This window comes from Brugia malayi (assembly GCF_000002995.4).
Source record: "Brugia malayi strain FR3 genome assembly, contig: Bm_v4_ChrX_scaffold_001, whole genome shotgun sequence".
In the NCBI taxonomy this organism is placed as follows: Eukaryota; Metazoa; Nematoda; class Chromadorea; order Rhabditida; family Onchocercidae; genus Brugia; species Brugia malayi.
Genome location: NW_025062479.1, coordinates 6,523,708 through 6,535,745, shown reverse-complemented (window position 1 = coordinate 6,535,745; position 12,038 = coordinate 6,523,708).

Here is a 12,038-nt window from a genome sequence, read left to right as displayed (position 1 = left end):
TCGTTTCGTTAGATCTGAACTTCATGAGGACAAAAAAAATATCCAAAACAACGAAAATATCCACTCGACAATTATACAATCTCTGCCAAGAATAGTTAGACTTAAAAGATTCTTTTAAAAAGTGAAACGGTGATAAGACTCGTGGCTCTACAAAACGGTAAGCAAGACGAATCGGAAAACTATACAACACATTTTGGATTAATTTAATTAATTGTTTTAAAAAATTTTAACGTTGTATTTTTTAACTGGTTACATAAAAGCCTTTGATAGTATTCGATTGAACGATTTGTTTTAAGCCTTTGTAATAATGAGTACCATGAAAAATTTTTTAGAAATTTTTTTTTGTGTTTTGGATTTTCGATCGACCAGAAAAACTGCGAGAGTTAGGAGAATTGTTACATGCTTCGAATTGGAAGAAAAAAAAAACGATATTACCAGAAGTAGAAAGGCAACAGTCCCATCAGCTGTAATCAAGAAAAGATGTGGTATTGCAGATAAAATTTTGCAAAAACTCGGTTTAAAAAATAAGACCTGAAAACAACATATCATAGTAAACGGTAAGACTGATGACACTTCCAAGACTATCGGCCTTGAAAGAATTGGTGATCACGCTTATTTGAGTCGATAGGTGAATACCATTCAATTTCGAACTGTGTCTAATCGATGAACGGCAGGCAAAGATTTTAATTCATAACGTTACAAATGACCTGATTCACGGCACTATAGATAACCTGATGAAAAGAACCGGGCGAAAAAGTATTTTCTTATCACTTTTCAAAGTGATCAACAGCAGTAGATAAAAAGTTATTGATGAAAGCAGCAGTAGTTCAGCAATAGTTACAGTGAGAATGACCTAGCTGAATCTTTTCGTAAGCAAGGGAAATTAGATAGCCTATTACCAGGTGAACAGTGTACCACAGCAACTTACTAATCATCGACATTAGTTCATTAAAATGGTCAAGTCTATAATCATTCGTATTGATTATACATTGCTCAGACTGCATAATATTAATTGTTTCAAGATCCATTCATTCCTGGCATTACATTAATTCTTTTCAGAGCAGTATAGATTTGAAAAGCAAATAATACGTTATGTTAGTATTACCTTAATAACTTTTTTAAACGACACAACATTGTCAATTAGAATAAATTATTGACAACCACAGAAGTATTTGAAAAAATAACTAGAGAAAAAATAACTGACAGATTTATATATATATATATTCATTCATTTACAAATATTAATAATATATTCTTGTAATTCCTAGAGATTGGTCATAAGTGAAGTAATATTGAAATAATTGTAATCTGCTGTGCTATGTGTTTGAGATTAAAAGAAATATAATGTTAATATTCAGGTTGAACTTTAGAACAAATATATAAACAAATACATCAATTGGTTCTGAATTCTTCTGAAAAGAAAACGACCATTTTAAAGTCAACTCATACTATATAAAAAATGTAGCTTAATGTGAAATTATTAGTGAGCTCAATTACTGACTAATGAGTACATTTCGTGACCTACAAAACTGGAAGATTTTCGTTTTACAAGCCTTTCTGATGACCTCTTACTAGTGCAGATATTAATACGATGCTTTCTTATCACATTCATTTGATAATTCATTTCAATTTATATAAACTTATCGCTACGCTGTTGTTTAAAGGCAGAATTTGTAACACTTTGACATTCTTGCTCTTTTCTAAATTCTTCCATTGTTTCAAAATACATTTTAGAAGTAAATTAAGGAATAACACGGTAATATTGTAATCTATTCATGTTTAAGTTTCTATTGTTAAATGACCTTTTATTAGCATAGGTTTTGATAACACGTTTTCTTGTGCATTTGATAATTCGTTTCAATTTAGATAAAACTAAACGATTTGTTACAACATCGTTTAGTTTTATCGTTTTTTTTTTTTTTAATTGAAGATTTGTGCACAATCAAAACAAGAAAAAACTAGAAAATATAACCTTCATCTCAAGCCTTATGTGTATCAATTTCAATTTCAGAAAGGAACGGTTGATGATAATGATCAATAAGGGAGGGTGGAATAGATTAGAAATAATGGATGGGATTGCTAAATTTACAAAAAATGAAGGGAAATCATGAACAGAAGTTGACATTGTTTCTTAATCCATCAGTCTAAGTACTGTCAGTTTCAACAATAAATTTTGTGTAATGTTCTATACGTTGTTCCACTTCCTCCAATGTTTTCTGTTTTCTACAAATTCGTAAATAATTCGTTAGTATAAGCACTGGAGCGACTGAACAAATATTTTGCAAAAATTTTATAGAAACAACATCTAATATCATGCCGTCATTATCACTTAATTGAAAATTTTCATTCATTTTATCTGCATTAGTTACATTAAATGAAACCTTTTCTGTCAACAAAAAGGACCTATTCATGTAATGACGTCTAATACTTCAAGTTACATCAGGTTTCATCACAAGATAAAATGATAACTTCTTCAATAGCATATCAACACTTTTCAATTGCAAGATGGAATAATAGAACAGTACAAAGCAAGTAGGAACATTATTAAAAAATTTTTTGAAGGACAAAAACCTAATCAGTAGAATTGTCGTAATTCCAGCAGTATGATTGAAAAGCAGTTAAAAATTACTTTTGAAATAGGATAAATATGGTAAAAAGAAATGAAATATCATATTAAAACGCAAGTATTTGGCATTAAATCCAAGACTGAAAAATTATGAGGGAGAGAGGCGCTTCAGTGGTACAGAAGTATTTGATGAATTTGGCACAGCGCATTGCAAACCTGTTCCGCGAGGCTACACTATTAGTGTTTCTCTGCTACGCCTGCCGTTACTAAACCAGATTCCAAATAAAGAGCATTTTGGATGAATATTCCGATTGGTAGCTCAGTGGAAAGCTATGAATTCCTATTATTCCTTATACCAGGCCACTTGTTTAGTTGTTTAGTTCTGGCTGAGATTTTTTGCCAATATTCATTATGCACTAAAAAATCGTTTCATGTCATTTTAGTATGAGTAACAACTCTCGCTCATTTTAGGTTAATATGTCCGGTTATGTCTAATTAAATAATGGGAAAGTTATTATTGTTTATGCATGTATGTTAGATATGACTTCTATTAGCCAAAAAACTAGGAAAATGAAACTTACTAAAATAGCAGCAATAAAATCCAACAGAATAGATTAACTTCTATGCGAAAATGGTAAAAGTTTCCGATGAATTTTTATATTTTGAAACTTTAACCATTGTTATATCGTAAATTGAAAGTTACAAACTTCTCGGCACAAATTACTGAGAAATTCATGTAAAATTGAAATATTAACTGGAATGTGGAATGACCAAATCATAAATTTTATGAAATCAGGCTTATGCTATAGCTCTTAGCTATCAAGCTAAACGACATGTTAAACAATCTTAAGCTTATCAAGCTAATTTCAAGGACGAATGAAATCAGCAGTACCACGAAAATAACACTGGAATCAGTTTTTAGTTTAAGAAATGTTTTTTTGACATCCACTTACTCGCGTCATTTATTAATTTATACAATGTTGTCCAACTTTATTCAAGAAAATACTGTCACGTCCACTCTTCTCTTAAACTATTCGTCGATCCATCTTTCAAATAAAAGTCAGTCATTCAACGACCAATTTCACTGATCTATTTTATATTTATGTCTTGCAAAATGCAAATAACCTAACTTATCTGTATGGTTCAAAATGTGCAAGAGAAAGCGTTTTCAACATAATATTCAGTTGAGCAAACATTTCGAGTTAAGGATTTCTGCTTGAAATTGAGACTAAGATTACAACCCGAGAGGGAAAAAGAGTAATTTTCAAACCAAAATAAGGCTTACCAAAATTTCTGCCACCTATGTCGCGGATTTTAATATCGCGAAACTTTAAAATATTACATAGGAGTTGAAAATATGAGTAGGAAATATGTTCTATGAAATCTTGCAAATAATGCTTACAACTCTGTGTTTCCAATCTTATGTTTAGTCTGTAAATCTTTTATCTATTGTTTACACGGTATCAGTCCTTCATTTAGTTGACCTCATTGTTGTATCACTACTAATTGTAAATTATCCATCAATCTACGAGGTTAACAACTTTTACTTAACTATTGTCCTTTACGGCTTGTCAACTAGTAATTAGATTTGCTTGTAAACCAGGTCAACAGCTCATTGTTAGATCGATTACTCTTTCGGCAGGTCAACCTCATATTGTAAATCATATACTTTGTTTATGCACATTGCTTGCTATATAACGAGGTCATCCTTGTTGAGAAGGGGCATTGTGTGTTTTTACCAATAACCAGGAGAGTTCAACTTCAATTCTTCTCTATAAAGTTGTTGTGTTATTGCTTCTACTAATAAAGGAATTATTATAAATATTATTAATAAAGGAATTCCTCTGTTACCCCAATATTTACATCTATATCCAACGAATCTCTCCGAGACAAGCAACCTTTCCTAAAATAATGATTAATTCCTCAAATCTTCCACAACAACTTGAGCTTTGTAACCCAAAAATTTAATCGCCGCAAAGGCGAATAAGTAATAGCTATGCAGGATACTATCTTCATGAAATGACTTCAACAAAATGCTTACTTACAAAACTCGTTCAACACAGAAATAGTGTGGCTAACACTTTTTAGTTTGGGGAGTGGCCTGAAGGTAGATACAAGAGATTGTAAAAGAGAATGAACAGATGTAGATGTCAAAGCTTGAAGATGGAAGATAAAGACAAACACACTGAATGCTAAATACTGCTTTTGGATAAAAACGCAAATAAGATAAAAGGAGAGGATGGATAGTGATGTAAAGAAACAAGAAAAGTAGATTGATGGTCTACGGAAGATCTTCATGATAAAGTGAAATCAAAGTGAGAGCAAAATACCGCAATTAAAAAAGGAAGGGTAAGGTGATGATCCGACGTCATCCAAGCAAGATCATGAAATCGCGAAAAAAACCAGTTAAATAATATAAGCAAACCAGTTAACTGCAAAAAACCAGTTGAATGTTTGACCATTTTAATGTGTCGCATCCATTTTCTGTTTTTGTTGAGCGATTCTTTATTCAAATCTGCACTTCTAATGCTCTCCGTGGATCCTCGAAATTGAGAAAAATACAAGGAATGAAATTATAACGTTGCAACTGATATCTTTCAGTGATATATAAAACCTGAACACTTGTTCGTGGAATAAATAGGCCAAAAAGCTAGAATACATACTGTTCCAGTATGTATTCTAGCTTTTTGGGACATATTAAGCTTATTTTGAGTAAGTTTACAAGATGTTCCCATAATGAGGATATCGGTATAATGAAAACCAGCTATGATACGTAATTTGTTTTGAGGTAGTGTAATGACCACTACTCGATATTTTTTGCAACATAAATTAATTTACACTAATATCTCCAATGACTTCATGAAATGTTCTGAAATTAGGGATGCTATTTTCAGTATTGAAAACATATTGAAGATAAAAATTTAACCCTGCAATTTAATCATAGGATTCCGAACTGCACAGTTTGGAATTCCTGCGGATAGTAGCATACCGCTGTTTCCTTGTTCCACTTATACAAAGCAAATGCTTTATTATATTTTTTTGTTGAAAACTTATGAGAGGAATCGAAAGCTGCACATGCTGCAAGATTCTATTACCTGGAATTCTGTTTATTGCCAAAGTGAACGTTTACTAAAAATAGTCGAGAAAATAATTGTTCTCCATAAATTATTCTGAAATTTTTTGAAATTTACTTGATTCAAGCTCCAATATAAAATTTATATCTTGAGTTCAACATCACTACTGAGTAATGCACAGGAAAGAGCAGGATTTCTCACAAACAACTCAGCCGTTTTTTTTTTTTCTTTTGTTAGCGAGAAGAGATCATGTAGTATATTGACTAGGATAAATTTCAGAGGAAAGACATTAAAATGAAACAAAATGATTGTCGGTTTGTATTATGAATGCGTTTAAAAGGAATCGAGAATGAGCATGTTCGTTATTCAAAACATCAGTTTTTTCACTAAAGTGCAGGACATTCCTAAAGCTTCCTGTGATTACATCATTTAGCCTGTGCAAGTGAAATATTGCTTATTTGGGAATCAAAAGTAAAATTCAATGTCCAACAATTAAGAATGTCTCATTCTCATTAGAAATGCCTCAAGTATAAGGATCTACACCATAATGCACGCGTTTTCCAACAACACAAATGAAATGAATTTTTGTTCGCAGTTTTAAGATCAATCCAATGACTCATCTCAAGTTGAGATAATTGTGAACACTTTCGACACTGCCGTTTTCACTACCAACCAGGTTAAAATAATAGATCGTAATCATTCAGCCATTTTCCATAGCAGTAGGTAATGCAAAATTCTTCACCACTCTTCAGCACACATCCAGTTTCACTTACTCCTTCAAAGCTTAGAACTTTTGCCACTTGCATCATGGTTTTCGTCCATCAGTCACAACTAAAAACAAACACTGGTAAACCCGAACACTCTTTTTCATTGCTTCCAAATATTAATTTGCGTCGTGTCCCCTTTTCATTTCTGAAAGCGAGTATATATATGCTGGAGGCATAATACATGACATAACAGAAAAAAATTATTTCCATAAATAATAATTATAAAAGGTTTTTATGCCATCGCATTCTATACTCCTGCAATTCTATTATTTTTTACAATTCTTTGATCTTTAAAGATTCCGTGAATTCTCTTCTTGATAGCTTGGATGTAAAAGGACTACAGAAAGTTAATCGCTATTAATCCTACATCTTGCTATGCTTTTATACGATTATTAATGCAGAGAGCAAGTTTCTCTACATGTCATATCTTGAAGAAGTGGAGAAAACTGGAATTTTAAACGATGTTTGAGACTGCAAATGTGTGAAAGTCATGATTTTACGATATGCTTCTGGACTTTCGTCAACCGTTATTATTTATCGTGAGTTCGCCATTTTCAAAAACTTATCAGGTTGTTCAGATATTTTTTAAATGGAGTACAGTACATTTCTCCTGGAGTCTTTGCTGTGAATTGGAGGATGGCTATCGCATTTATTGCGGCTTTATTTGTTGTACAAAAATAAAAGTTACCGACTCCTAAACCAAAACCATTCGACAAGACTGAAGACTCTCTCGATTTTCTAAATTTCTTTAAATTCTCCAAAAAAATTTTTTTAAACTTTAAAAACACGACATACGTCTCTTTGCATTCACAACCATTCTTCTGAACTTCCGGAAACATTTAAACTGCGCAAAGTTTACAAAAGGAACGAATTAATAACCCTGATCTTTATTGCGTAAATAATCACATCGGTGTGGATGTAGGGTTTAGAAAATCTCAATGATAGACAAAACCGCTACTTTCAGAGTACGCTTCGCTTCAAATGGTTCTTAAAATGATTTTGATTCACTACTATCCATAAATGGCATCAAAAAAGGGCGATGGAGAGCTATGCATGTACAGCTCCGGCAAAAGGGACACAGAACACTGCAGAAATCGGTTATGATAGTTCTACAGCTTCCCGCATGGCTCTCCATAATTGACGACAGTGTGGGAAGCACTTGCTGTGAGGCAAAGTACAATGTGCGTTTTCAGAGGGGGCATCGTTAACCTTCATCGACACTTTAAATCTACGCTTCCCCATCTTTGCCTGCTTCCAGTCTACTCCCAGTGCTTCCCTGTATTTTCGATTGCGTATGTCGGTATGAATATCGAGTCTGTTTGTTGTATCTGTATGTGTATGTCTCTCTGTGTGTATATGTATGTGTGTATGTAGGTATGTACGTATGTATGTATGTATGTATGAGTGTCTGTGTGTATGTATGTTTTTAAAAAAATGAAATTCTTTTAGTTGCACTCATTGCTACGTTCGCTCAATCGTCTTTCAGCTCTTCATCCTTATCGTTATCACACATTTTCATGACTTTACATTTTTGTTACTCTTCTTTTGTTTTTGTCTTACGTCATAAATTTTATTTTCTCCCTTCCTGTTTCGTATCTCAATATATCTCAGAATAGTGCAGGAGTATTTTGCTGTGAACCTGACATGTAGACCTGACAAGCAGTGTCGTAGAAGTGACAAGTTTTTGTCGCAGTATCTCCTGTTTGCTTTCTTTGATATGCGATGACTGATTTTGGAATAAGACATGTTATCATGTGACTGGTAGTTGTATATGCATGGCATAAAAATATCTGATGGGATTCGGAGCGGGCATCTAAGGTCGTTGTTATTTGTGGGGCTTCAGCTGTGCTTCATTATATTTGACGCATGTTTGCCATATACTGCTCCCTCTAAACATGCATGTTTGTGTTTCTGAAGATTAGAAGATTACGGACTCGTCTATCATTTGTATCCTTATGTCTTTCGTTCGTGGAAGACCCTGAGAACATTTCATGCACCAGTCAGTTCATCGATAATTCAATTGTCTATCCTTAGTAAACCAATATGACAATTTCTTCTGAACTTTTTAATTGTGTAAACTATGATTCGGAATTACCAGTCATTGTCACTTTTGCATTGAGTGAACTACTAGAAAAAAAGAGTGAGTTTATTCAATAAAAAATAAGTGTTATTAGAAGGCCAATGATCGCAGGTCGAAATTAACTTGAAGTTATGCCAGTGCGCATCAAACAAAAATTGAATGATGCTGATCTGCAGCAAAGTCTCCAAAAACTATTGACTTTAATGTAGTAATGAAATAATGACTGCACCTCATCACTGTTTCTTATTTCTAAAACTGACGGTCTAAAGATAAAAGTACTTGTGGAAATTGTTTAAGCTTATAAATAGATGGCTGTTCTGGGAAGGCTGAGAAGGGTCTGTATTTCAGATGTTGCTAATTCTACTGTTGACCACCTTTACACCTTATAAGCGTTGTACGTTAAGCTAGTTTAAGTGACAACAGATAGCACTAGATTTGGTTCATTTTCTTGCACTGTATCTTGAAGTTAGAAGTTTCACTGATTAGTTACTATGTGGACTTTTCTTTTGCGCAAAATTTTAACTATATTTAAATTCTACTGAAAGTGATCTTTCGCTTCATTTTCTCATTCATACATTAAATTCCTTAATAACTAGTCAGATTAGATAAAATCCCGTAAAAAACTTCTTATGGAATAACTATTAAGGAATTTTTCCAAAGGTGCTATATTTTCACAAATTTAGTACCACTTAATATATCTTTTTTACAATACATCAAGAATGGTATTGAAGTTTATGGATTCAGTCTTTACCGCTAAAATTTTTTTTCCGAGCATTGGTATTGTTCGTATGATAATGCAACTCTCCGCGCTTATGTGCTAGGACAGTCCCGATAGAAGGTAAGAACAAAATTCATTTAAACCGAAATGAAAAAAGGTAATCGTTTTAAAAAAAGAAACAAACGGGCGCCTCTTCATTCATTTGTTTGTTATCTCATTAATGACTCGAGGCTCCTAAAATTTATATATGGTTACATGTTATAATTTTTGATAAACCAGGCAGATGATAAATGTTTTTTTTTCTTGCTACTTCAAACATTTTGTTATTAAATGTAAAACGTTTTATGTTTTTCTGTCCCTACGGAAGACTGGACTTCAGCATTGGAAGCAATCTGAAAGAAAGGAAAGAAATAGGCAGCAGAAGTGAGACACTTTATCTAGCAATAAAATTGGAGGAAACTTCCATTCTTCCCTACCATTTCGGAGTTTAAGGACGCAACTTACCACAAAGCTCGATAAGTCACAAGTTTGTAACCCGCATTTACACTTGTAGATGATGTGGATAGATAAGCAAATAAACAAAATTGGGATATATCGAGTTCAAGCGAAAGTCATTGTACTGTGATAAAGTTGAAAAATAGCTTGTAAAGTTGCTTGTAGAACTGCAGTTCTTCACATTCGAACGTTGTAACCAATGGAATGTTGCAGCCACTGCTAGTTGTGGTTGGTGACCGTTCGAGTGGTTGCTGCAGTGTTTGTCATTTACAGCCAGTCGTCGGAGTCGGCATTCCCGGCATTTCTCGGTTTATCTAGATTATGTACTAATTCACACCAGATAGGACGTTTATTTGAATGTTAAGTTACTTATCAAACAGCCATGAGATTTACTAACAAGCTGGAAAGATTAACCATATCGGAAGCGATAGATTAACTCTTTTCTTAAGACAAACTGATAAAGAATTGTAAATATCAAGATATTCAGACGACGACAAATGGGTAGTTCAAATGAATAGAAGGAGATGGATTGACGAAACAGAAATGATAAGAATTTTTTATGCTTGTTTAAAAAATTCCATACAAACCTTTATTAACATTTAAAGACTTAAATTCACTTTTCACTTAAATGCATCATTAGTGAACGCATGGGAAACATGAAAAACACACATATAAACCGATGTGGATTGTGAGCATGTTTCCAATTCAAATTTTGAAGTGCAAAGACGGAAAAATGAATAGTGAGGGAAGTATGAGGTAAATGACAGAAAAGAAAGTTGGGAAATTTCGAGAAATGAAACAAAGATGAAAAAGGAATAACGAGAATCAGAAAACATCATTCTCTACCAATGATATTGAAATCTGAAAGACTTATTTAGTTTACCGAAGTGCACATTAGAGAAAAACTATTCCATATTTAAATAATGCTTGTAAAACTTCCACCTACTTCAGTAAGAATCGTGTTGGGAATGAAAAGTTTTGATGTAAAAGTGATAATGGCCAACCACTGAACCTACAAACTATCTAGGCCATATCCACCATAGCTAGGGTAAAAGCATTTGTTTTTCTTATAGATATGTACTCTGCACACACACACACACATATATATATATATATATATATATATATATATACACTTACCACATGCCTACACATATACACAATGAGACGAACTCATTCTACACAAACTTCTTCAGGTCTCTGTATATTGCCAAAGGAACACTGTACCACAGCGCCAGTCAGAAACCGCCACAGCTAGTTCCATCCAAACAATCAGCTGTTTGTTTATTATTCGTGTTCGCCATTGCGTGTATTTATTAAGTGCATTTGTTTGTATGTATGTATCTAATATGAGTATGTGTATTTCTTGCTTCAGTGGAGATATTCGTGTTCACCATTGCGGTTGAAAAGTATTTAAGGAAGAAAAAACGGAACTTGCACGGCTCTTTTACCTACAATACACTAAGGTTACCTTGAATTGGTTCATTGATAGATGATATTGATATTCACACTCATTTATTTTATCATGCCCTTTCTGTACTGTCCGCTTTTGTCATTAATCCACTTACTACTTGCCTTTTATTTACCAATTATCAATTTTATTTGAAAACTCTAACGAAGTAATTCTTGGAGGCCATAAAAAAGCAGTGCATTGATTTTATCTATTCCATGTGTTATTTAAAAAAGTGAGAGTTATCCTAGTTGCAATGTCTGCTTTTCTCTTCTGAGACTTCATGCTAGGGGACAGAATAATTCGCTACATAATTGATATAATCCATCAAGTCAATGACTCAATTCGCTTTGATATATCGTGAAGGCACTCACTAGCATGTTATTCTTGGTAACAATTTCGGGAGTTGTGTTTTGCTACAAAACAATCAAAACGCGAGGTTTCTTGTTAGCTCAGAAGTTCACTTTTTTAGTTTTTCATGCTACATCGTTGCTATTTTGAAGATTAATGGATTAAACTCGTAAATATTTCAACTTATGTCTTTTTATTGGTCGATCATTTTGTTTTAAACAAGTAAACAGTGCGATATCCTTTAGGAATCGTTCACTCCTGAAACAATTTTTGAACTACTAGACCCAAAGAGTCATTTTCACACTTCTGTGACGACCGACACCTTTCCGATTTCGTCACAGCAACATAACTCATTATCTTCCCTATCATCAGGTAACTGAGTTATAAAACATATAGAATTGCCGTAGCATTTCAGGTCAAACATCTTTTATGCGCTTATAGTTTTCTGCAGCTCGTGCTATTAGCTGTACCTGAACCGTGTGCTTCAAACAATATTCCGACAATATTTTTTTGGCGCCGTAGATATTTAAGTAATCC